Source organism: Mustela nigripes, chromosome 1 (assembly GCF_022355385.1).
Source record: "Mustela nigripes isolate SB6536 chromosome 1, MUSNIG.SB6536, whole genome shotgun sequence".
Lineage (NCBI taxonomy): Eukaryota > Metazoa > Chordata > Mammalia > Carnivora > Mustelidae > Mustela > Mustela nigripes.
Genome location: NC_081557.1, coordinates 54,654,830 through 54,682,136, shown reverse-complemented (window position 1 = coordinate 54,682,136; position 27,307 = coordinate 54,654,830). Strand labels below are relative to the sequence as shown.

Here is a 27,307-nt window from a genome sequence, read left to right as displayed (position 1 = left end):
ATTTATTAATCATTAGGAGTTTTCTCACCTATGGAGTAGGGGCAACAACCATATCTACCACATGGTGTTGCTCTAAAATTTAAATGAGATAATGTCCTTTGCTCAGTCCTGGGTAAAATGCTAGCGATTTTGTTACTAGTATCTGTTTCTTCACTCCATGCAGGAATATTTACTAAGAACCCCTAAGTACCAAATACTCTGCTGAACATTGAAGTAAAGGTGGGGAAAGAGAAAGATGCAACTATTTTTCCAAAGGAGAAGATGTGTGGGAGACCAAGCAGAGGTTTTCCCCTTCTCTAGCAGACAGTGTAACCCTCAAAACTAGCATTGAATTCCCTCAAGACAGAAAGCCAGCTCACAGGTTAGATAAACCTCCCAGAAAGCTCACAGTTTAAACTAAGTTACCTCCCAGAGAATAACACCTAGCCTCACCCCCTTGGCTTTTAAAAATGGGGTTTTTCTGGGAAAGGCACGGTCCTGGAATTCTGGAGAATGGGGTCCCTTCTAATTCTGTTGAGCCAGAAGCACACACACCCCAGTTTATTCACCCTCCTTCCCAAGTAACCTTGAGGAGTTGATAACAGAACTCACATGTGAGGGGTCAGAGTCACATAGAGGGGTTTCCAAGAATGTCTCCCATTCTTTCCTTAGTTCTAGCAACTTCTCTGAGTCTCTGGGTCTCTGTTGCTCCTATGCAAACTGGAAGTAACAGGAAGGATCCTAGTGGGAAGGGGGACAGGGGTGTAAGGTTTGAGTGAATCAACAGGTGTGGAGGGCCTTTGAAAAGGTAAAGGGCTCTGCTTGCAGAAGGTATCATTATTAGGTTGGGGAACCTGTGCACATAGTAAAACATTTCTGTGAGTTGAAAATCACAGATGTTGAGGGAACCTTACCAGGGAGCCATTTACAGCAAACTTTCCAAAGAATGAGAACATCTGCGGTCTGGCACTTTTCTTGCCCTCTAATTGTGAACGTTTGATGGCGCTTATCAGTGGGTATTCCAATCCTATGTAAACTGTTTGTGTATTTGACATGTATCAGATGCTAGGCATGAAGCATTGCCCCTTGCCCCCACGTGTCTCCTTGCTGAAGTACCTGCTTTCTGAAACAGTTTTACAACAACTGCTGGACTATGAAGAGAAGAGGTTTTGCAAATAAATACATTTCATAATTAAAACTTGCCCTTTCAAGGCTCACACTTTCTTGGCCCCACTATAGGTTTTCTTTTCTGGGTAACATAGCATAGAATCAATAAGGGCAATGCAAGTCTTTAATATATACAGTTTCAACAGCTCTAATAACATATCTGCCTGCATGAGAAAGAACACCTTCTCCCCCTCTTCAGCCCAGCTGATAATTTACCCTGATTTGTTAAATGCCCTCTTATTTCACTCTCAGAGATAAAGCTTAAAAGGCAGTTAGTCTTCAGGGGGAGTAGGAAGGGTGGATTAAAAAGGGATAAGGTAGAAGGGGGGGTCACAGCCATTAAAAAAAAATTTATTCTGAAAGTAATGAATGTCATTGTGGGAAAGTTAGAAAGTACCCAAAAAGCTTGAAGAAGAAAATATATATTACTCATAATCCTATCACCCAGAGGCAACCATTGACATGTTTTTGGTAGGATTTTTTTCCCCCCAGGTTTTTCTCCAGGAAGATGTTTGTGCAGTTAACAATTTTGAAACCTGCTTTTAAAAAATTTTACATGATAGCATTGGCATTTTTCCATGGCCTGAGAAACTCTGCAAAGAAGAACAACTTTAGAGTGGCTAGATAATCTGACAAGGCTGTCCTCCAACTTACTTATATCTTATTTTTTTAAAAAAGGTCTTATTTATTTATTTGACTGACAGAGATCACAAGTAGGTAGAGAGGCAAGCAGAGAGAGAGAGAGGAGGAAGCAGGTTCCCTGCTGAGCAGAAAGCCCTATGTGGGTCTCCATCCCAGGACCCTGAGATCATGACCTGAGCTGAAGGCAGAGGCTTAACCCACTGAGCCACCCAGGTATCCCCAACTTACTTATATCTTACTTGACAATTTAAGGTGTTTCAATTTTTTCCCCATTATTACAAATAATATACTGCTCTTATATCTAATCTATTGGTTTTGTTTATTTGTTTGTTGTTTGTTTTTCTGGGTGATACCTGGGGCAGGCCATTTGGAGGGTCTTAGGCTGAATTTTCTAGCTGGGTTTCCTGTGGCACAAGGTGACTGGAGAATATCAGGCTAGCTACCGCATGGTAACAGCTGACCTTACCCTCCCCTCTAAATCTCTGCTTCCTCCTTGAATGCTCTTGACATGGAAGTGAATAGTGCTACCCTTCACCCAAATACCCATGCTTGAGAATTAGGAGTCACTTTGGACTTCTCCTTGCCCACCCCCATTCAGCCAGTCACCAGAATCGGTTCATTTTACACCCTCGATCTCTCTTAAATCTCTCCTCCCTTCTCCATCCTCGCTGCAATTGCCCGAGTTTACCTAAGTGACCTAATTCAGCATCTCTGGTCTTCTCTGGCCTTTAATCTACTTCTTTACACTGCTTCCAGATCCTCTTTTTCAAATACTTAAGATCACATGCCTCCTCTACTTAAAAGTCTTTCATAAGTCTCTGCTCCCCATCCCCACTATACCTGAGCTTTCAAGATGTTTGAGTTCCTTAGCTTCCTTCAAAATCCAACCTGATCTATTTGTCTACACTGTCCCAGGCACTCCCTTCATGTGCCAACTCTGAGGCCTTAATCTGCCTCGTGCTTTCGTCCATGTCCCTGTATGGTTACCTCTATTTAAAAAGCACCCCCTTTCCCTTATGGTATAGCTGACTTTCTTGCCTTCACAATTCAACTCGAATGCTACCTCCTACAGGAAGTCTTCCCTTACCCCCAGGGATTTGGTTGGAAGCCTTCTGTGCTCACACTGTGCCTATTCCTTAGGCAGAAACCCACCATACTATGCCTCTTTTTGAAGGCAGGAATTTCTTCATCTTTTTAAACCTCGAAATACTTCAGTTGAATAGGTCTTAAAAACAAGGAAAGTCTTCTGCATAAAAAGAGTAAGTATCAAGATCAAGAAATAAACATTGTCTTATTAATGTCCCAATCCAGGACCATGTGTTACATTTATCGTCATGACAGCTAAGACATTTCTTTAATCTAGAACTGTTGCAGAGTCTCTCGCTTACCTGATTTTGGTATTTGTGAAGAGTACGTGACAATTATTTCCTTAAATGGTCCTCAACTTGGGTGTGTCTGATGTTTCTTCATGATTAGAATCAGGGCAAGGAATACCACAGAAGTGAGGTTCTTCTGTCCCTCTCAGTGTGTCACATCGGAGGCGCACAACGTCTACCTATCACATTACCAGCGATACTGACTTATTCATTACTTCAGGCAGAGTTGGCCAGGCTTTTGAACTGTAAAGTTACTGTTTTTCCCTTTGAAATTAATCAAAGATACTTTGAGAGGATGCAAGCTATCTTGTTTCCCATCATACTTGCCCCTGCTACTTTTAGCTTGGGACTGTTTTTCCATCAGTCGAATGAAGTGCACAGAATGAACAGTGGATTCCAAAATTTTCACTCAAGGATTCCTTTCTCATTCCCTCTGCCATGGACCTCATATATTGAAAGATTCTGTCCACCAAACAAATGATATTTCTCAAGGTATATATGACTCATTTCCCAATGCCCATTCATCAGATATGTCCATCGCTCTGTAGGCTCACAAAGGCAAGGCTTGCTTGCCTCTCTGCTGGATGCCCACAGCCCACCACAGTGCCAGTGACAGAGTCAACAAATATTTGTCAAAGGACTGACTCTAACTGTCCATCATAGCTTATGGAAAACATTTGATATCTGTAGTGAGGACGGGAAGTTGATAAATGCTATCCAAAGGCAGAGACTTGACATTTTAGTTAGTCTCAGAGGCTTTGTCACTGGTCAGTGCTCAGTTATGAAGATTTTAAAAATAGATTGGACAGAGTGCAGGAAACCCCCCCATCCAATCCTACCTCTGTCTGGGAAGTTCCGGGAAGCCTTAGTCAGGAGATGTTGAAGGGGCATCCCAGCACCCCAAGTTTGTAATCTCTGTGATGCCTCTGAAATCAGCTGGCTAGACAATCTCCTGTTCATACAACAGAGTTTTTCAAATATCCTAGACCTCCTTGCTTCACATTTCGATAACCTTATATTGTCCCATTGCCTGCTTCATTGCACACTTCAGACTCTGGTGATACAATGTAGGGGAAGATCATGAAGGGAGTTTTTTAAAAAATTGTGGAGGGAGGAGAAAGGAAGTCATATTGTTTGAACTTCAATATGCCCAATGCTTTCTTTCCTTTGTTCCCTCTTTTGCCCCTCACCATAAGGGGTGAGGTAGGTATGATTATCCATTTTACAGAGGGGAAACCTGAGGCAGGGCTAGAGATAATGATTTGCACGAAGACACAGCTGGCAGGCAGCAGGGCTGCTGTGGGAATTTCTCGTCTCTCTCCAAAGCCCTTGCAAGTTGCCGCTGCACCAGGCTGCCTCTCCCATCCCATGAAAATGCCCTTCTCGAAATGTGCTGGCGATCACAGTCCAGAAAGGCGAAGGACAAATCTCTTCGACCACGTTCTCTGCAGTTATTTTTTAAATGATTGTTATCACGACTGAGTAGCTGTTACCATGGTTTTAGAGAAGTTGTCCGAGGGAGGGCCTTTCTTTTGGGCATCTTGTGAGCCTGAGGAACGAACTCAAGTTCTCAGCTCTTAATTACCTCTGGCTGTGCTGCAGCAGGAATGGGAGAGGGGCTGTCCCTGGAAAAGTGTTGAGGGTGTGAAATAACACCAGGGGGTAGGCGGGGAGGGAAGCCACCGGCCCCAGAGAAACCCGGGGATGGGCGAAGAGGGGGAGGGCAGGGAGACCGGACAACGCCACATAGACACGGGGGAGACGGCCAAAGCGGGAGGAGAGAGAACAAAAGGCAGGAGGAGAGGAAGTGGGGGAAAGTCGGGACAAGGAAGGAGAAAGTTTGAGAAAGGGATTGAGCGAGCGGAGACGGTAAAAGAAAAGAGCAGACCGAGGAAGATACTGAGCTGAAACAACCAGGAGAATTCGAGAAAGAATAAGCAGTAAAAAGGAGCGAAGATGGAGAAAGGAGCGGACTGAAAGGAGGGAAGGAGGAACGAGGAAGCCATCGGGGAGAACACAGAGACTGGGGCGAGCGGAGAGGCGGCGAGGGGCCCCCGGAGGGCGCGCGTCACCTGCGTGGCGCCCCCCCGCGCCGTGGTGCGGTCCTGCTCGCAGCGCCGTGCGCCGCGGCTCGCCCAGCCTCGCAGGATTGGCTCCCGCCTCCCATTCATGTAACCTGCGTGTGCGTGTGAGTGTGTGTGTGTGTGTGTGTGTCTCTCGCTCGCCCTCTCTGTCTGTGTGTAAGAGAGCGAGGGTGGGGGACGGAGGCAGGCAGGCGAGCAGGCAGGGAGGGGAAGAAGAGGAGGGAAGCTATTAAACACACACACTCACACACACGCGCGCGCACACACCCGCTCCAACCCCCCCAGAAGCCTCGGGATTGCAGCTGTTTCATGTGGGGCAGCAGTGCTGGCAGGGACGCCGGCCGGCAGCGGCCGGGAGCGGGAGCCGGGCGTGCGCGCGCGGCTGGAGGCTCGCTGGGGCTCCGCTCCCTAAAGGGAGCTATTGTTGGTCTCGCTGGAGCTGAGCGCAGAGCCGGGACCCGCTCCTTCCTGGGCGCCCTGCTCGGGCTCGCCGAGCCGAGGAGCCGCGCCGCCGAGAGCCAGAGGAGCCACCGGCGCGGCGCTGAGCCTCCCTGCCGCCGTCCTCCCCGCTTTCCCGGCGGTGGCAGCCTGCAGCCACGGTAAGGCAGCGCGCTCCGATCTATGGAAAAGCGCCTTGGGGACCGCGGCGGCGTCTCGCCGGCTTGCTCGCCCCTTTTCGCTCGTTGACCGTGGCGGGGTCGGGGCGGCTGGTACGGACGCCCAGGGCTCCCGGAGACGCTCTCCTGCTCCTTCGGCCCGCACTGAGGGAGGAAGGGAGGGAGCCTGGGTGGGAGGCTGCCGGCGAGGCGAACCAGTCTGGAGCCCGAGCCTCCGTCGCCGCAGCCCCCGGAGCCCGCCGCGCACTAGTCTGAGAGCTAAGGTTAGGGGAGAGTGGGAGGTGGGCGCGGGTCCGGGACTCGGGACTGCGGGTGGGAGGGAGGCGGTGCGCCCGGGTTCGTCTTCAACCCGGGGATCTCCTTCCCCGCCCTGGCCCCAGCGTCCGCAGCCCCTCTGCAGACCAGCCTACCCCTGGGCCCCGGCGGGCGCTGGAGGAGCCTGGGAGGCGGCGCCGGGCTCTGACGGCTGCAGTCGGTCCTGCGGGGCTAGCACCGGCTGCAGCGGCCCCGCGTGCAGCGCGGTTGAAGCGGAGGAACCGGAGAGCGACCCCAGCCCCGCGCCCTCTGCAGCCCGCGAGGCGCTCGCCTTTCCTCGCCCGCCGCCCTGCAGCGGTGCTGACGTTCCCTTCCCAGCGAGTGGAGGCTGCAGCCGCGGGTGGACGCTCGGAGCGCTCCTGGGTGTGAGTGTGAATGTGTGTGTGTGTGTGTGTGTGTGTGTGTGTCTACTCACACCCGCACCCCCCCACCCCCAGTTTGGAGAAATTTGCTCTGGGTTGAAATATGATGACCGAGCTCCGTCATTTTCCTCGCGTTTTAAAAATGCAGTCTCTTGAAGGAAGCAGACGTGAAGGTGATATAGGAGTGGTGTGTGTGTGTGTGTGTGTGTGTGTGTGTGTGTGTGTGTGTGTACGTACGCTCAGCGAGGGAATACACAGCCAATTACTGGGGGCGAGGGAAGGTTCAACTGGTGAGTCCTCTCCTTGGCTGTGTGGTAGGGTGGGCTTTGCTGGCCTCTGCCCGCCACTTCTCGGCCCTATCCCCGCCTAGGCGAGGTTAGAAAGTACTGGAAATTCAACTGCGTGGTCTCTAACTTTGGAAGTTGTCTCCCCTTCAGGGCGACAGGTTAAGGCAATTTGTGCACCTTGGTTCAAGTGTACGAGGATATTATTACTCGGTTGGGTAATAGGAATCCTCTTTAGAACCGCGCCAACCCCCACCCCCCGCTCCGGCTCTCCGTACCCCCACCCCCACCCCCACCCGCCGAGGCCTGGCGAGGTTTGTAGAGATGCAGTTATCCGTAAGACACCAATGCAGCGAAAGGGGCGCATTGAGGCTGCCTGGGTTTTGGTAAATCCTGCCTGCACCCTTGATTTTTGACTAATCCACGAGATCGCCTTGCTGCTTTGTGGAAGGCGGCGGCAGGGCACGCTTGGGATTGGAGCGCGGGGGCGAGAGGGTGCCCAAGTGCTGAGCTGTGCGACCGTGCACGCAAGATATGCCGTACGGCATCGCGGGCAATTATATAAACTGGCTCAGTGATTACCCAGAACCGTGATGCGAAATCCCCGGTTCGTGAAAGACAAGCCTGAAAGTTTGCCTGCTTGGGGAATGTAAGTACTGGGGCGCACCCATCCCGGGACCGGAGGGTAGGGAGACGCCTGGCGCCATGGCACCCACTTCCATGATCGGCGTTGGGTGCTGATGCTACTGTCTCCAAAGAACCGGTTATCGATTCGGTAATAGGGTGGAGACTCTGGAATTGATCAGAGAGAAAAAGCCGCGAACTCCAGGGTTCGTGGAGTCCCCAGAGCGCGGACCTGTCTCGGGTTGTTGGGAGGCCTTGCAGGGGATGCTCTTTCAGGAAACTAACTTTGCATACTGGGCAAGCCCTAAGCCTCGCTTCTCTGCCTCTCAGATCTCCTCCAACCCATCTTCACACCCAGTGTCCTTCACGTGTTTAGAAACCTGCCTGCGCTCTCTGGTCCACCTTGGAGATGCCAAGCATGCCAGCCATCTAGGCCTACTCAGGCGGGGGGTTAGGAGGGAGAGTGCTGGTTTCTGCCGGGGTTGGCCACCATTAGGTGCCCATTCCTGATTTCCTGGGCTAGCGGGGCGTTAATGGGATAGGATGGGGATGGGTGCAGACTACAGCTTCCGCCCCCTCGCTTCTCTCCTACGCGGACCGCGGTTTGCTTCTGTTGCGTTTATTCTCCTCTCCCTGCTTCCCATAGCTGCCGCAGCCTGTAGCATGTTGATGGTCTTTGATAGAGAAACCACAGTAGTGGAGTGCTTTTAAATCGGTTTTTTTTTTTTTTTTTTTTTTTTTTTTTTTTTTTTTTTTTTTTCCGCCTGTAGAGGGACAAACCACCCCAGACCTGACAGAGGCGTGCGGAACGCTTAAGTCTGAGGCTCAGTGGCGCTGAACTGCCTACCCCCCGCAGGCAGGAGGTGGTGGTGTGCTAGAGTGGAGGGCAGGGTTTTGTTTTTGCCACATTCCACGGTCCTGAAATCCCGGGTCTGAGTGTGTTCTGCGCTGTAAAATAAATCCTCCCTTCGCAGACCTGTGGGGCCTTTCGGATTTCCTGCCGCTGCCATGATCCTTAACAATGCGATTACAAAGCTCGTGCTCTGCTGGGGAAAATCCCCAGGTGCCGGCCAGCCGCGCCTTGACCTTGCTGAAGGCGCCTTTAACCCGGCTGCCTGAGAGGCTGCGGGCCGGCCGCGAGGATCCGGGAAGGAGGAGGGCGCCCAGGAGGGGCTGTGCTAGCTCGGGACAGGGCGGGAATCCGGTCGCCTCGGGGCGGTGGCGGGGAGGGGACGGGCTCGGCGGCAACCTGTTTCCCCGCTCCCTCCCGCTCCACGGTCTCCGCGCCGCTCGGGCGCCTCCGTCTTCTTCGCGGGCCTCTCGCCGCCACCCCTAAATGCCCCCCACCTACGGCGCCCCGGGTCGGCTGCGCGGGCCAAGGCCCTCTCGCGCTCTCGGTCGTCGTCCGCCGGGTGTCCCAGGCTTCCGGCTCCTCTACCCGCCGCGCCGCAGTCCGCTTGAGCCGGGGCCCCCGGGTGGGCGGGGCCTGCGCGGGAAACCCCAGCCCAGACCGCGGCGTTCCGGCGGGGTGCTAGCGGGACAGCAGCGCCGCGCGAGGTCCCGGTCGGATCGCGCTGCTCTCTCCCTGCCTGGCCCCATCCTCCGCCCTCCGGCGCGCTTCGGGCGCTCCGCAGCTCAGCTCGGCCCCGGAGCTCTCCTCGCCAAAGTTAGGAGGGATGTTTTCACAGGTGGTGGTGGAAGCAAGTTTGTGTGTGCGTGTATGCGCGCGCGCGCGTGTGTGTGTGCGTGCGTATGCGCGCGCGTGTGTGGGAGAGACAGTGCGAGCGAGCCTGGAGGGGGGTGTGCGGCGAGGCCAGACATGGAGCAAAAATGGGATTCCCCTCCTTGTGGGCGTTATAAGAGAATGATGGGAAAGAATCTGTTTTCTCTGGTGAGGGTGATGATGGAAGTTCTTCCACCTAGTGGAACTGGACCAGTCTGAGCTGATTTCCCGGGGCGAACGAGCGTCGCCTGTCAGCGGCTCCTTGTGAATGTCGCGGAAGTGAACGCCCCCACGTTCTCCAGGCAAAACTTAGGAAGGAGATGTTCCTATAGCATTAGGGGCGTAATTCAGGGAAGGTTTTATTCTCAGCATGTATCTTTAAGTGAGCGGGGGGGGCAGAGCGCAGGTGGGCGTGTGAATTCACGGTCCTCTGAGGGTGGGGAAGTTGTCAGGGATGGAAAGGTTCGGTTTTCGAGATTTCTCGGATTTGTCTGCCAGCTTCCTGTGGTCATCAAGGCCTCTTTTGGGGGATGGGGGTAGAAAGGGGCCAGTAAGTCAATAAACTATCCTAATGGACTTTGGTGGGAAGTAGGGTCAGCCTTGCTCACTGCGCGGGTGGGGAGCAGGCGCGGTGGAACCAGTGTTCAGCCTAAAGAATCCTCATCAGAGGGCAGTTCTACAGCGAAGGGAATAATCTGGAATATGAGGTTCCCACTGAACGGGTGTTGCAGTGGAAGACTGGGTATTATAGTACTGGACGAATTGGACCTCCCAATAGATCTCTCTGTTGTATAACCTCTAACCCTGTCTGATTTTGTGGGAGTCAGTTGATGGAATGTGACTTTAACTCCTTTATTTACTAGGTGGAAATCATGGCGATGCGGCCTCCTTTGGTATTTCAGTTTGCTTTCGAATAAATGGGAAGATATCCTCTAGTTTACAACAAAGTAAGGATTAATGTCACAAAACCTCACAGATGATCATTCCCTTCCACTTTCTTCATCCCTTTACAACACTGTGCATTTGTTGGGTGGGGGTTGGGCAGAAAAAATCAACAGCCCCAAAAGAACCAGCAACATTGCATCCATGGTCTATTTAAAAACAGCTCAAGTGCTTGAAACAAAAATATCTTCTCTTTTCTTAGAAAAGTCATTTCCAGTTTTGTTAGAATTTCTCCCTCATTGAGTCCTTTTTTATGGCAGAATTATATCCTTGTGCAGATTGGCATGTTACATAACCAGATATTTCCAGATCAAGAGTTAAAAATACGGTTAAGAGGGTCATTAGGAATTTAGGATAAAGACTGTTGGACAGTAAAAGCGAGGGACTCGAGGTAAGATGCCCTCTTACACTCTTTAACTCAGAGGGGTTGAAGAAAAGGAGATTGAATGTCACCTGGTGTAAATCCTCACCTGGGTACTCCGCCTCCCCTTTCTGGTCCCCATAAACTGCTCCTCTGCCTAGACCTCCAGCTGGCCATTGTTCTGTCCCAATACATTCCCCCACTTCCTTAAATCTCAAAAGGGAAACAAAAGAACAATGGGATTTAAATCATTTCCTTGCAGATTTGATTCTAAGAGCCTAGCTGGGTAAATCAACGTCAGTTCCAGATCTGAGAGAAGATTTTTACCTGCCTTCTTACAGGGTTTATCAGTCTGGCTTACTATAGCTGAAAGCTGACTCACTCTATCTTTGCCCTGCACTGACAGACTGCTATGGGGGCCACTTGGAAAGTAACATGTGTCCCAGTTTCCAGGGAGTCCGGCATATGTGGGTCTCTGAACACATAGTTTTCCACGAGAAAAACTTATAATGAAACAGTTTAAATGTAGATGTTTTACTCCTCTGTATTTGTTTTGCCAGTGTTTTTTAAAGATTTTTATTGTATTCTAATTATCAAAGTATCTGTGCTCACTGTAGCAAGGTAAGACAATAGAGAAAAAAGCAGAAGGAAAATAAGTTTCACCACTTTTTGAGTCATAATGTGTGACTTTATGAGATAAAAAAATGAGATCATGGTTAAAATGTATTGAATATGTATTTTCATTTAATGACAGATCTTTCCATGTTATACTATTTCTCCCTATGGCAACATGTTTAATGGCTGCATAGAAGCTCAGTGTTTTAATATGCCATCATTTATTTAACCAGTACTGAAATTTTGACTTTTTGTTTATTTTTAGTTGTTTTTTTTAAAATTAAAACAAAGCTGCAGTAACCATGCTTTGCACACTGTATAATTATAGTATTTCCTTGAGAACAATTCCTAGAAAGCAGGATGGCAGGGTCACAGGCATATGCCATGCTAAGACTTCTGTCACACATGAGAAGCAGTAGGCTACACTGTGATTTCTACTTCATCTTTTAAACCAGAACATGGCTGTTTACTTTTCAATCCCTTATAGGCTTGGGAGCCTGGGTAGTAGAGGGAGGTAGGGGTGACAATCAAACCTCAAGCAAGGGATTTGCATAACTTTGAGCTGTTCTGCTGAAGTGATAGGCAAATCCTTTTTCGAGAACATTTTTCTTCCCTGGCTGTTTACGAATCATCACTTTCTGTAGCGCTTCAGCCAGCAATGGAGTTGAAATATGTAAATATGTTCCTCTGTATTGTAGGTGGGGCTGGCTCCACAGTGAATGACAAACAGTTCCTCAGAGAAGTGTGTGAGTCTAGCATTTGCTCAGGCGGTGGATTCCACCCCTCCCTGCCCTGCCCCCTTCCCTTTTCCTTTGGCTCAGAGGCCTTGGAATGGCGGCCTAGGAAATCTGACAAAGGAAACAATTGGGACTACCCACAGCAAGCTTCTCCCCACCCGCTGCAGGGCATTTTGCTGGAAAATCCACCCAGCTGTCTCTCTTCAGGGTGCCTGGGCACAGTAAAAAATTAAATTAATGTGCCTACATTAAGTTTCCAAAGTGGAGGTAGCCCATCCTGGTATGGGCCGGTTCAGTGAGAGGGTGTATTTGTCAGTCTTGCTTTCACGTGTCAGATTTCTGTGACCCAGAAAAGATTTGTTCCCTGTGGTTAGGGGACTTGTCATCTGGCAAAGAATTCAGTGGAGCTACTGGGGGAAATCCAGTCCTACCTTTTCCAAGGTGTCCCTTTATCCAGCAGGAGATATCGGGAGTTCCTTTAGATCTGAGAGAGGTCACCTCAGCCTTGTTCCATGGTGTGGTCACCATGGAGGAAACCCACTGCACTGGTTGCAGACTCAGAATTCTGACAAGTGTTTAGATGCTGCCTTTGATTCTGACCCCTGTCCAGTTTCACTAGGGAAGGCAGTGGAACATTTTTTGTCTTTTGTCATGTTCTGAACATCAAATCAGGGCCTTTCTTTCATTTGGAAAACAAAAAGAACACAAGGCAGAAATGTAGCCCCATCTCAAAACCAGTTGTGCAGTTCCCCCTACTCCCAGTCTCCTTGAGTCCTGCATTGGCTCTGGGCATGGCTTACTGCTTGGGCCCACAGTGGCAATGATTGTCAGATACAATTGATAAATCATTATAACCCTCAAGCACATTAGGTTTTAAGAATGTTTTCTTTTAAAGAGATGAATTTCTTGCTGGGGAATGATTGTCGATTCTAAAAATCTGGTCTTTGAACCCCTTGAAAGTCAAGCAAAAGAGTTGCAGCTAACACATTATGCTTAGGGTAAAACACTTGCCCATTCTTGAAATGTTTCCCTCTCTGTAAAATTAGGTTGGGAGAGGAGAGTGGATTTGATGTTTTGTAGTGTCACACTTCTCAAACTTTTAATATGCACACACATCACCCAAGAGTCTTGTTAAAATAGAGGTTCTGATTCAGTAGGTCTGAAAAGGGGGCTGAGTCTGCATTTCTGGTAAGCTCCAAGATGATGCCATGATGTTTGTCACTGGTCCACACTTTTAATAGCCAGGTTTCAAGCTACTTCCTACTCTGTATTTTTTCAGAAAGTAATAATAATGACTGCCAGACATCAAGAGGAGCTGTCTTTTATTTATAGATGACACCATGAAGGGATATATCCATTCTTTCCTTTGGATTTTGAGAATTGGCATCTTTTAGCTAGCAGAGTAGGGAGGGACAACGTTCTCTCATCTGGTGGTTGGAAGTGGTGGAAGAACAGGGCCAAGAGTCAAACAAACACATACTGAGTATCCGTTATGTAGCTGCTATTACTGCCTTGTTCTAGATGAGGAAACTGTTACTCAGTGAGGCGCGCCATTTGCCATTTGCCCATGGTCACATACCTAGGGCTAGCATGTGATCATAGGCCTCTCTGGCTCCAAACCCTTGTTTCTTCTGCAATAGCCACTTTGTAACTTTCTGGAACACCATGTAATTAAAACTGAGGCTTAGCAAAGTGTTTCTTTTTAGAGGTCTTTTTACTGGGTCTACTTTGAGAGTGGATGAAGACATTTAAAAATCTGCTTCATTATCATGCAAGCAATGAAAGTGCTTAAGAGCTTAAAAGCAATTTGTTCAACTTGGTTAAATATCCGCCCTCCCCAATCTTATTTGTATTATTAATTTACTCGTCAAACTGTGACATCAAAACCATTGTGAAAGGTACATTTCAGTCTCTTCTGATTGGTGGAAACTTGCAGATGAAAGGAGTTTGTATTGATGAGGTCTACAGTGCAAGGATCTAGTTCAGAGTGAGTCAGAAAAACCAGCTCTTTACTGAATAAGCTCAGCCATCCTTGGGCCTCTGGACGAGAATTAGTCGTTTAAACGTTTTATTAACGAGCAGTTATTCTGAGAACCAGTCATCAATGCACCTCCTTGCAAACATTAATTAAGCTGATCTTCACATCACCCCCATATGGCAGATAAATAGCATTAAGCCTGCATTTGAGAGAACCAATGGACACACGGAGATGAGGATGGAAGAGGCAAACTTTTGCCTTGCAGGAAGGATGGTAGAGGGAGGTGGAATTAAGATATTACTTGAGTTTGTCACTTAACAGATATTTATTGGGCGACATGCTAGATATTCGAGAGCTGCACTGGGCAGTGAGTGCAGTAGTCACTAGTGACAACTTAAATTACATTTAATTAAAATTAAATAGTATTAAAAATTCATTCCCTCAATCACACTAGATAGATTCCCAGTACTCAGTAGAGCATAGTGGCTATCATATCAGACAGTGCAGATATAGAGCATCTCTATCATCGCAGAAAGTTCTATTACAGAGCATTGGTCTAATAACTTGGGATAATGAAAGACTAAGGTAAAGATCCCTGGCCATGTAGAACTCTTAGGGAGAATAGCCTAAATCAATAGCTGCGATGTGGCTGAGTACCGCATACCCCAGTAGTGGTTAGGGACCTGGCTCCTTGAGCTGAGCAGTTTCAGTTCAAATCCTGGCTGAGCCACAGACAGATTGTATGACTAGAGGTAGGTTATCAAACACTGTGTGTCTCTTCGCAGACTCATGCTACTATTTTTCACTTCTCTTATTAGCCGAGATAGTTCTAAGACAATGCTGGATTCTGGAGAGGGTGCTGGGAGACAGGTACTCTCCTTTGATGCTGGTGGAAATGCAAATTAATACACCCTTTTAGGAAAGCAATTTGGCAATAACTGTCAGTAGTCCTAGAAACACTTGTTCCCTTTAGCTCAGTGTTCCAATTCTAGGAATCTAGCCAAAGAAAATAATCAGAGATGGGCAGAAAAGATGTCAGAATAAAAATGTTCATTGCCGTGTTATTTATAATAGTAAAAAAAAAAAAAAAAGATAAACAATTGGATCGGGCAAGTAAAGAATGGCAGCCAAACAGTGGGATATTATATAAAGATTAAATGTCATTTTCAAACATGTGTTTTTGTGACATAGGAAAATGCCACAATAAAATTATGTTCTAAAAAAAAAAAAATAATGCTGTACTATTAAATCCCAAGTATGTTTTCCAAAGCAAACGTTCATTGAAGCAGGACTAGGAAATAGATGCAATATTGAAAGTGGTAGCCTGTGAATTAATAGTACTTTTGGTGGTTTTGAGATGATTGTTTTAGCTTTTTCCTCTAAAGTTTTGGTTTTATTTTCTTTTACTTTTTTTTTTTTTTAACTGAACTAACCTAAAAAGTTTGGCAACTGGGTGCCCAGAGCATTCAGGCCCTGTCCTCTCTCTGCTATGTTGTATGGTCAGAGACTCCCAGCTGCTCTTATTCTGCCCTTCATAGCAATTTTGGAATGTCTAGTTTATTCAGTTGTGTTTGTCTGCCTTGCCTTCAAGGTCAGGACGTATTTCCTAATGTCCAAACTTAATTCCTCCTTATGGCCGGTTAAGTCCATTTGTAGTGCACTTTGAGGTTTTTCAGACTGAGCAGCATGGAGTCTTGGGAAGAACATCAGCTTTAAAGCCTGTAAGAACTAGGCTCGGATCCTGATCCTCACCTCCTTGCCATATGACCTTGAGCAGCCCTTCTGTGCCTCAGTGTTCTCTATAAAATCAGGAAAGTGGTAGATCCCATCTCATATCACTTGGCGGTAAGGATTAAGTGTTCACTTCTGTAGAACATCTGGCACATACAGGTAAATAAAGATACAGATGGCTTCAAGGCCTGACATGCAGGACTATCTAGAACATAAGCTGATGTATCCCTAGGACATTCGTGAAATCGGCAGAATCCACCCTTTCCAGATGAGGGAGAGGGGCGTCTGGTGGTTGCAGGACACCGCCCCTGTCACATGGGCTTGGGGATGGCGGAGTGGGGAGCAGACACAAGGCTTCTTGTGAGCCTCTATCGAGGAAGGTACAAGCCTCCAGCTGCCTTGGAGGCTTGTGCCTTCTTTGGTAGAGGCTCACAAGCTCCCCTCCTGGGGATGCACTGGATGCACTTTGTCCTAATGCCTTGTCTACCCCTCAGCATTTCCCAGTCATAGGCTCATCCCTTTCAAGGAATAAATAAGACAGGCATTCCTTTTTTATAGGTTGAATGATTACAACAAAAACTCACTTGACTAAGAAGTAGCCCTGAGCCGCCAAGCAGCAGAGGCAGGGATGCTGGTCCTAGAACTATTTCCTGGGAAGTCGGCAGGTGCCTTGGCCCTGGTGAATTTTTGCCACCAGAGATCTGCCACACTTCCCTTCTTGGCAGCTCGAAAGAGATACCAAGTTTGTGGACAGCCCCAGCTCCTGGTTTCGACACTTTGTGGGACCTTGGGCAAGTCACTTCCTATCTCCATGAGTTAGATTTTATATCCATAAGATAGGGAGAATAATGAGTGTCTGTTAGGATTGGTGGCAGAATTGTCATGAAAGAATGACAGTTTTGTGAGACCTTGTCATTGTTGAATCAGCGTCATTATTTCCAGGGTCTTTAAAGTAACTTCTTTGAGGATAGCTAAGTCATGAGTTCCCTTTTCTCCACCGGGGATGGTTCCCCTATATACTTGGATTAAGTTCTTCCCAAGGCCATGTAAGGTAGAGGAAAATGCCCAACAGACTTGGGCTTGACTTCTCTATGAATCCAAGCAAGTTACTAAGATTCACTGAGCTTCTATAATTTTTTCATTTATAAAATGGAAAATAGAAGTATTGACCTCAAAGACTTGGTAACTTGCGCAGGGCCTAACAGGCAAGAGTGTTCAATGTGAATGGTAGCTCTTGGCTTTACTATTTTTCCTAGGACGTCCTTACCTACTCAGCTCCTGGTCCTCTTGATTTTTGCTTCTAGAACCTTGACTGTACAGTCAGCACAGATCAATGGTGGACAGAGCTGTGAAGGGGAAACCGAGAGGATCTGAAAGAGCCTATTTACAATTTTTGCAGATCAGACTCTGAGAGGATATCCCTGCCTTTTGAAAACAATGGAGGTACCTATAGAAGCAGAAAAACCAAAATGCTCTGGATTTAGACAGCAGATCCTGGTTTCGATTCCAGCTCTGTCCCTTCACCACTGGGTACCAGCTTGGTCATGATGATTCTTTCCTTCTCTGAGCTGCTGTCAGCTGCTAGATTTTGAGTTCCAGCCCTGTGCCCAGTACAGTAGATTCCAATCCTGGTTATGCATAGGATCACTTGGGAGCTCTTACCAAACGCCAGTGGTCCAGCCCCACCCCAGAGTGCTCTGTAGCAGCTGTGGTGGGGACTCAGGTGATGCTAAGTTACAGCCAGGATTGAGAAATGGTGCATAAAGTAGAGCCTCATTAAATGTTCTTCCCTCCTTTCTTCAAAGCATAAAGGGATCCCATATTGAGTAATTTATGTATGAGGAGGGTGACCTAATTTATTTGAGCCATGGGACTACAGATATAGTAATCAAGGCTTCTTTCTCATCGTCTCCCTGCCTCCTGGCAAACTGGGCCATCTGGGTCAGAAAAGCGTGGCCTTCTCACTCAGCCTGTTTCCTCATTTTGACACAGTTGCGTTCCGACTGCTGAAAAGGCTAGCTAGCCTTTGCCTAGAGATACTGTGATATTCCTTTGACCTGGTTTTACTCCTTTTATGTATACTTCTGGGTGGAGGCCCTGTTAACCATTCATGCACAACTCTACCTGGCCAGCAGGGCCTCAGGATTCCTGGAATAGAAGAGGGAGTACCTGGTCTCTGCTTCCTATGAAAGGGTATTTTACTGTAGTAGCGATCCAGGATTGGTGCCAGAGACTCGACATTGCCCACAGGCCTGGAAGCTCTTCATTTCTGGATGGTCTGGGTGATTTTACATCTTTTAGATAATTAATGTTTGCTGGAGAAATCCTATTCAGTTGGCTTTTTTTTTTTTTTAAGATTTATTTATTTGTTTGTCAGAGAGAGCATGCACAAGCAGAGGAAGCAGCAGCTAGAGGAAGAAGCAGGCTCCTGAGCAAGGAGACCGATGTGAGACTCGATCCGAGGATCCTGGGACCATGACCTGGGCTGAAGGCAGACGCTTAACAGACTGAGCCGCTCAGGCACCTTTTTTTTTTTTTTTTTAAAAGATTACTTCCAGTCTGCCTCAAAGTAAGAAAAAGTACTGTGTTCTGGAGAGGGCTTTGAAACTTGATGTGGATAGGCACAAGCCTGGGGACTTGTTAAAACAGGTTTGCAGGTTCTGCTTCAGAAGTAGGTGGGAGGGAGGGCCTGGGATTCTGCATTTCTAACAGGCTCCCAGGAGCTGCTGCTGCTTCTGATTCAAGCCCCATGGGTTCTAAAACCTAGATTTTTCTTCTTGATTCTGCTTTCTCTTCTCATTGGTCCATGTATAGGAGAAGCAAATGCAAAGTGCCATAGAGCAGTGGAGTCCATCGGTTTTGTGCACCTCTTTGTCCATATTGTTTTGTGGTGACTTCGCTGGTGGAAGCTGCAGTGTGACAGTAGACATGGTGGTCATTCTCATCGAGTAGTAGATTCCAGTTCCAGGTATTCAGTTGTATTCTCCAGGCTTCTTTCTATATTCTCACCAACACTTGTTCCTTGTGCTTTTGATTTGGCCATTCTGACCGGTGTGAGGTGATACCTCATCATGGTTTTGATTTGCATGTTCCTGATGATGAGTGATGGGGAGCATCTTTGCATGTGTCTGTTGGCCATCTGAATGTCTTCTTTGGAGAAATGTCTATTTGTGTCTTCTGCCCATTTTTTAATGGGATTATTTGTTCTTTTGGTGTTGAGTTGTATATGTTCTTTATATATTTCGGATACTGACCCTTTATCAGATATGTCATTTGTAAATGTCTTTTCCCATTCAGTGGGTTGTCTTTTAGTTTTGTTGGTGGTTTCCTTCGCTGTGCAGAAAATTTTTATTTTGTTATAGTCCCAATAGTTTATTTTTGCCTTTATTTCCCTTGGCTCAGGGGTCCTATCTAGAAAAAAGTTATTATGGCCGATGTCAGAAAACTTACTGACTATGCTCCCTTTTAGGATTTTTTATTTCAGGTCTCACAAGTAGGTTCTTAATGCATTTTGAGTTTATTTTTGTATGTGGTATAAGAAAATAGTCCAGTTTCACTCTTTTGCATGTAGCTGTCCAGTTTTCCCAACACCATTTGTTGAAGAGACTGTCTTCTTTCCCTATTGCACATTCTTGTGTCCTCCAGACTTCTTTCATATTCTCAAACTCATTAAGCCTTGTGGTACATTGTAGAATAGGTAGCGATTTTTATTACTAGGATAAATATTACTGTGAAAGTTTTATAACATTTATCATGTTTTTATCTAATGTGTTTTTTTCTGATTGTACCAATAATACATGTAAACAATAGAAAATTTAGAAAACCTAAGATAAGCCAGAGAACAAATGAAAACAACCCATAATCCTGTCATGGAGAGGTAATTCCTTCTAACACTTTGGTTTTCTCTCCTTTATTGTTTCTGTGTGCAGCCCTATGCTCTCCATCCCCCATTCCTCCTCCCTCCAGCACCATTTGGAGAGGATCTTACACGTGGTTTTGTAACCTTAATATACCCTGATCATCTCCCCATGCCACTGAATTTTCTCTCCAACATGACTTTTAATAGCTATGTAATAGTCCATCATAAGTTGCATCATTATTTAACCAATTTCCTATTGTTGTTTTCAGTTTTTCACCACTGTAAATAATGCTGAGATCAGTGCTTTTAAGTACCTTCAGCCTTATTTCTTTACTCAAAATTACTAGGTCAAAGATTTTTCAGCTTGATAGGGCTTCTGGTAGGTGTTGCTAAATGGCCCTATGGAAGGATTGAGTCTAATTTAAGTTCCCGCCCATGAGGTAAGCATTAGATCAAGGAACACGATCATCACTTGCATTTTGTGTTGGCAGTGGTCCCTCACCAGGAATTCCAGGTGTCACTGGAGAGCGTCAGAGCAGACCACTCGCACTGGTACCCAGACTAGGCCATTGTGTGTGGAAGTGCATCCCAGGGGTCAGATGGGCACTGGGGTCGACCCAGACCTCATTTTGCATCCTGGATCTATGAGGGTATCTTCGTTTTTAAGGAAAGAGGGAAAGAGATGAGAAGGTTTCAAGTATCTCCCATATTTGAGGCTCATAATCAAACTGAACCCAGAGCCTGACCACTGTTTGTCATCTGCACTTCCATGGCATGGGTGCAGTCATGGCCCTGAGTGCATTCCCTGCCTCTTCTTAGCCCCCTTTGCATTTTATTTTTAACACAGGGACTAGGGTGATCCTGTTAAGACCTGTGTCAGAACATGTCGCTTCCCAATTCAGAACTCTGTCCTGGCTCCTCACGTGCCTCAGAGTAAAGGTCATAGTCCTTACATGACCTGGGAAGGCCTCCTTCAATTCAGATCTCTCCTACATCTCTGACCTCACTCCTGTGCTTTGTTGAAACATGTCAGGCCTAGTCCTTTCTCAAGGCTGTTCCCTCTGCCTGGAATATTCTTCCCCTGGACATGTACATGGCTAGCTATCTCCAAGTCCTTGCTCCAGTATCACCTTCTCAACAAGACCCACCCTGACCATCCTGTTGCATTGGTGAGCCCCTCTTTCTGCCCCCTGTGTTCTAGACCTCTCTTACCCTGCTGTGTATTTTAGTCTTTCGCTGGGCTTTAATACTCCGTTTTGTGATTTTAACAAGATGACACTGGCTGCTGTGTTGAGAATAATCCGAGGATGAGGGTGGGATGGGGAGGTGGGAGGGCAGGTTAAGAGCAGAGCATGTTACCTAATTTGCTCCTGTATTATATGTACTGGTTGCGGAAATGAAGACTACACCAATGAGAATAAGTAGCGGCTACAAGGGACTCAGCCACCATCACTTGCCTATGGTGAGATTCAGAATCAGGCCGAGTGGTGGGAAAGCTTCATAGTAAGGGGGAAAAAAAAAAAAAAAGTAAGCCTTTGGGCAGCTTGGATTGGAGGCTGTTGGCAGGGGAAGCTGTAGGCAGCCTAACTAGAAGCCAGGAGCTGTATGAGATGAGTTTGGGAACCATATTTTGCTCATTCTCCGTGGTCCTGAGTGGTGTTAAACTTTAAAAAGTGGGGGCAAAAATGGAATAAGCTGGCAGATTGCTGATCAAGTCCTGACTATCTGGAGCTGGTTGCTGCAGAGGTTGGGGGTTGGAGTCGTGTTTTTGTGGCTGGTCTGGCCATTGTCTGTTCCTGTACTTCATCTCTCCTGGTTATTGTAAATCTCCCCTGGGCAGCTCCCCTGATATTTATTATAAAAATCCCCTGGTTTTCATTCTTTGCCTTTTGCTCACGGAAGTGACTCCAGGGCCTAGAACTGTGTTTTCTCAGTAAGCAGCTATCAGTCTCTGTTGAATTGTGTGCGTTCGGCCTACGTGATTTCATTGAGTTCTTTTTTTTTTTTTTTTAAGATTTTATTTATTTATTCGACAGACAGAGATCACAAGTAGGCAGAGAGGCAGGCAGAGAGAGAGAGAGAACTTCATTGAGTTCTTAAACCCGGTCTTCTCTGTGGCAGGAGCAAGAGGTGCACCATCTTCAGATGTCTGTTTCAGACAAAACTTTTCATAGAAAATGTTTAGCCTCTCTTGACACCTGCCTGCGTTGATGAATGATGCCTTGTAGCAAGAATTAATTTGGGTTCCTAGAAGGAGAATTTGCCTTCATAACCTACCCCTGAAGGTGGGACGTAGAGGGCGAGAAAATCATTCCATGTCAGAGTTTGGGTGACGGTCTCAGGCATCAAAGCAGGTTTCCTGAGGCCCCCACATTGAGGCGCTCGCGCGTACCTGCATGTGTGTGTGTGTGTGTGTGTGTGTGTGCGCTCACGCGCACGTGCATGCCTCTAATTTACAGTACATTCTTGGAACTTCTCAAGTTAAACTGTTGCCATGGTAACTCTCGTGGTTGTCATTTCTTAATTTGTTGTTGTCACCCATCTCAGTTGCCCATCTCCTTAATAATCAGGGAATTAAATTCACTTCTTCAGAAGTGGACCCCAGAGACAAGCAGGGAGAGGCCAAAGAGAGGATGTGATATGGGGAAGGCCAGCAGATGTCACAGAGCTCATACCACAAGGGGAACCAGGTCCCTGTGAACAGACCCTGCCGGCTAAGGAGGCCTTGATCCCCACTGTGTACTGAGCTCCCTACTATGTGCTGAACGTAGCCACTCCACCAGGCCGACTTGTGATGCTCCATCAACAACTAACTATGTGAGCAGTGGAGGCAGGATTTGAATTGGGATCTTTCTGGCTGTAAGTCTGTGTTCTTCTGTTTCACCATTCCAGGAATCAGGAGAACATGACCAGAACTTTGGGAGTAGTCTCTTAGGTGCTACTACCCACAGTGCTTCTCCAAGGGGTCCAGAGTCTGAGATAGGCTAGGAAGGGCTGGGTGGGTGGGTGGGTGGGGGGGTTGGAGAGCTGGCTTCAGTTCAGCATCAGGAAGAACATTCTCCCAACTGCAGTACTACTTGTGGAGGGAGTGAGCTTCCCATCACAGGAGGTGTGCAAGCAAGGGCTGTTAGAGTATGGAGGAGAAACTTCCTGCAGGAGGTGGGAAGTTAGACTCACTGTCCTCTTGAAAGATTCAGTTAGAGAATGGCTGGCTCCCTTGGGTGGGGCTGCTTGTCAAGATCCTTGGCACCATTATTAAGTATACTGATAAATCAGTCAATAAGAGCTTGCTGAGTGAGCTGTGCCCCAGAGTAGGTATCTTTCAGGACAGAAGGGCAGGAGAGTCCACTCAGACCTCAAGGTACTTAGGATATGGTGAAGAGTATTATCAGACATGAATTTAAGACTGACTTAAAATCATGGCTGGACCTTCTCTAGACACTGTCAGCTTTGGCACCATTGACTAGATCATTGTTTGGGGGGTGGTGGGGGCTGTCCTTGCTTGAGACCTGCCATGATGGCTTGTGTGACCTTTGGCAGATTAAACAAGCTCTAAGTCTTGGTTCCTTCCCCTTCAATACAGAGTAACAATGCCTGCTTTCCCAATGAAGTGGAATAACATTCACTGAACTTCTAGCACAGAGCCAGGCGCAAAGTAGACACATCTGAGAATGAACTCTCACACCCAGGTTGACTGGGGAAGGCAAGGGAAGCTTCAAAAAGAGCTGTTTGACATTGCACTTGAAGGCTGAAATTGTTTTTTCTGAAAGGACAGGAAATGTGACCTTCCTTTTCTCTGCCAGGCCTCCTTGCCTTGCTGAGCACTCTCTACTCTCTCCTAGAAGGGGGAGCCAAAGAAACTCTGATATCGTGGGTTCCTAGAAGCAGTCGACTTGGTTCTGGCCTCCCATCACACTGACCCTATACCTCCTGCTCTGGGGACATGCATAGACTTGCCCCCATACCTGGAGCAGACCAACGAAAGGCCTCTTCCCCTGTCTTGTTAAGTAGGACTTGGAAATTTGTTTCCCTGCAGCTGCCTTGCAAGAAAAATGCACCGAGTAAGCATTTAGATCTGGCTTGGATATGACAGGAGGTACAAATGCAGCTGAATATTTCATGAAGACCTTTTCATACCACATGCTCTGCTTTTATGGAGGGCATAGGGGAGAGAGCACAGGCTTGGGAGTCAGGCCGTCTCGGTCTGAGCCCTGACTGCTAAGTGGGACTTTGCAGGGGAAGTCTCTCAACTTCCCAGGGCCTTAGTTTCCCCATCTGTGAAATGGAGAAGCTTGCAACTAACTTGGGGTTGGTCTTGAGGGTTATAGAAGGTAATAGAGGTAAAGCATGTGACAGGGAGCTTGGCACATAAGCTTAGTAAACGTTAGCCCTCTAGTTGGGTTCTTCCTGTTCTTTACCCAGAATTTGTGCTTTTAGGGCTAGCATAGTCCTTCTGGATGACAGAGGCCAACGGTGTGGGCCTCCTAGGGGGATTGATTGGGCTCAGGGCAGCCTACCATTGGGCTTCTTTAAACCTAAGCTTTGGGATCTGGTCCAGCATCCTTGAAGAGCTCACCAGTTGGTCCCTGTCAGAAGGCAGGATGTAGAGAATTCTCTCTGCTCCAGTAGCCCAGCTGAGCATACTGTCAATTCAAAAATAAACCAGTCTTTCCAAAGGCGGGTTTAAAATATAGAGGTGACAAGCAAATTCCTGCCTTGCCTTTGTACAAAGATGCATAATTTGAGGAGCCAAAACAGAAGCCTTATGAGGTTCCCGTGCCCGAGGCCCGGCCCCAGCCTCAGGCCAGTCCCTTTCCCCTCCTGTTCCTACCAGGGAGCCAAGGTTACTGTAATGAAAACAAGAGGAGTGTGGTGTTTTGTAACTATTTTTATACCTACATCAGACTTGATGTTAGTGCTTCTGAATTATTGAACATTTTTCTTTCGCGGCTGGCCTCTCCAGCAAGTTTCTCTCTTGGGGCAGAGGGAGTTGTTGTATAGGAAACAGTGGGGGCAGACAAACATTGGCTGCAGGGCTCCTGCTTGCCATGCAGGGGAATGACTATATTAGGTGTCCTGTTAGGAACTAGGGGCCTACTATTAAACCCAGGTGGCAGGTATTCTGGTCTCTGTTTAGCAAACAGAAAATGGAGGCTCAGAGAGGTTAAGTAGCTTGCCAGAGACCACACAGCAGGAAGTGAGGGAATCTGCATTCAAACTCAGGTCTTTCTGACTCTGTAGCTGGTGCCGCTTCTCCTGAGAAAGGCTCTTTACTCTCTGTGTGTGTTGGGTGGGGGGTGGCTAATTCCACCTGTTAGCCTGCCAGACTTAGTGTCAGATCACCTCCAAATCATGTGTCTGGGTGGGGAAGTGCATGCACGTGGGAAGAAGGACCTCAGAGGCAGAGAAATGAGAAGCAGGGATGAAGGAGTGTCTTGGTCCAACTGCTGTATATTGGAATAATGGGAAAACTGTCACTGCTTTTAGTAAGAGGCCCTTTGAGTGCACTTTGCAGGCCCTGAGGCGTTCTGACACCACTCTGTCAGCACCACCTGTGGGGTGAGAGCCCCTCCCTCATAGGCCAGCCCTTTCTTTAAAGTGGTATCTGCACTTTGGGCCTCTTTGAAGGGGGTAATGACTGGCAGCTCTAAACCACCCTGGACAACGGGAGGGAATGAACTAGACTCTTATCATCCGCCTCTCGTAATTAAAGTCCATCATAGACTTTTAATGGATATTTTGAACTCGACATCCCGGCTTGAAAGGAATCCTGCTGTAGATGGAGATCAAGTCTCCCTGCGGAGGCACTGTCTCACTGATATCTGTTTTTATTTCAGAGCCAGGGAAGATTACACATTTTCCATATTCTGCTCCTTTAGCGCCTATTTAATTATCGGTGACCTCAAGATGACTCGCTTCCAAGCATTTTAAACTCCTCATTCCACCTTGGTGAAAACCCTGGTGGAATTATCGTACGAACTCTCTGGGAGATAGGCTTCTGAAAATCAGCCAGGGATGCTTATTTCCAAAGTGCCCATCATTATGGTATCAACAAAATGCACTGGAATAAAGCAGTTGTTAGTGATGTTAATAACAGCTGTATTTTGATAGCATTGCGCTTTATGACAGTAGCAAGTGATATCACATTCCGTTAAATAAAGTAATATTTGACACAGGCAAATTCCTCGATATTAAATCCCAGAGAGCTGTGTGAAATACTGGGCCTCCTTCATGTATATATATATTAAAGCAGCCCTGCTATGTTTTTTCTAGATGACTCTATTTATGAAAACTTGCAGACTAGGTAATGGAAAGACATTCCAAGAAGGCTCCTTATGGGAAATAATTTGATGTAACGTTTTATGAGCATTTAAAAAAAATGCCAGGGTGTTTTCAAATGTCTCAGCTTGTGATTTTGCAAAGGGGAGCGAGGAGGCAGAGTCACACTTTAAGATACCAACTGTGTGCCAGAAGCTTCTGTGCATGCCTCGTCTCACCTAAGGAGCACACAAGCTCTATGGAAGTAGACACTGTCAGCCCACTTTTCACTTACACAGCACTGAGGCTCTGGAAGGTTAAGTAATATCCCTGTGACTACACTGCTGGCAGAGTTAGGATTGAATCCAGATTTTTCTGACTCTGGAGTGCATACTGTTACCTCTGCCCCACATTGACTCCCAGAACTGGGTTTCAAAGCAGTTTTTTTATTCCATATTGCATATGTATGCATGGCTATCAGGGCACAGGGAGGGGCATAATAGCTTTATTTTTCCCAGGGGAGAGAAGAACTTAAAAAAAAAAAATCCGGTTTGTGTCCAAATAAGTTTGAGAAATGCCAGATTGGACAAGTTAAATGTGTTCTTGCACTGCAGGAATTCTCAGAGCCTTTCCTAATGCCAGTGTAAGACTCCAAGGAGATAAATAGCATACATGAGTTCTCAAACCTCCAGCATGAGCATTAAAAATATGTTTGCAGAACATCTCCTATGAGCAGTGTTGCTTCAGAAACTCTTGAGAGGTGCTGACTGTGTGGCCCAAATGGGCAGGGTTATGATCACTGTCCCCATCTTAGAGAGGTGGTCAAAGCAGAAGACTGTCTGGGCTCTGACTGCTATGCTTCTTGGGTATTCTGAGTATCTCAGGTATCCTTTTGAGGTATCAGTCGCTCTGATACCTGGAATGGCTCTCTGTTCCAACCTTTCCCAACCTATTTTATTGGAAACATCAAAGAATTTAAATACAAAGAATAAGGATTTAACATTTTCTTGTATGTTAAGTTATCAGGAGGGAGAAAACCTCTACCTTGCATTGTGAGAAGGATTTGCATTGTTGAAAGAGCTAAAAGACAAAGATAAGCTTTTCAAATCATATATGGAACAAAGAGAACACAGTGGGTTGGAATCAAAATATTTGAATTTGTCTTATTCCATTAAGGGAACTAAAAAAAAAAAAAGGTTCCTCTCTCATATTTTTTCTCTCTGCTTCTCTCTCATGTGTGCATGCGTGCGTACACACACACACACACACACACACACACACACACACAATCACTCAAGTCTCATACCCTGAACTCCACACCTTGGATCTGGAAGGAAATGGAGGGATAATCTAGTTCACCTGTGTGGCTGGAAAAACTGAGGACTCAGAAAAGGAAGGGTCTTGCCTCAACCCACAAAACTACTTATCTCATGGGCCATCAGGCCCAGGCGTGGAGACAGGGATAGTGTCTAATGTGTTTTGAAGCCCTACTGCCTGGCAGAGCCTACTCTCCTCCCCTCCTCACAACCAACCCAGGAGAAGAGTGTTATCTTGGCTTCCATTTGAGGAGATGAACACGGAAATGTTCAGCGACACGGCCCACGGCAGGTAACTGGCCATACGGTGGGATTTAAACCCACTGCAAAATCCATA

The 27,307-nt window shown here is 47.0% G+C and overlaps 1 long non-coding RNA gene across 1 annotated transcript in view; it reads left to right on the top strand.

Moving 5' to 3' along the window:
* Positions 1–5,465: 5,465 nt before the first annotated feature.
* The window catches only part of LOC132012000 (uncharacterized), a 227,603-nt gene continuing 205,761 nt past the window's right edge, over positions 5,466–27,307 (top strand). The window contains exon 1 of the long non-coding RNA XR_009402497.1: positions 5,466–5,847. This is a non-coding gene — a long non-coding RNA (uncharacterized LOC132012000). The remainder of the gene's footprint in view (positions 5,848–27,307) is intronic.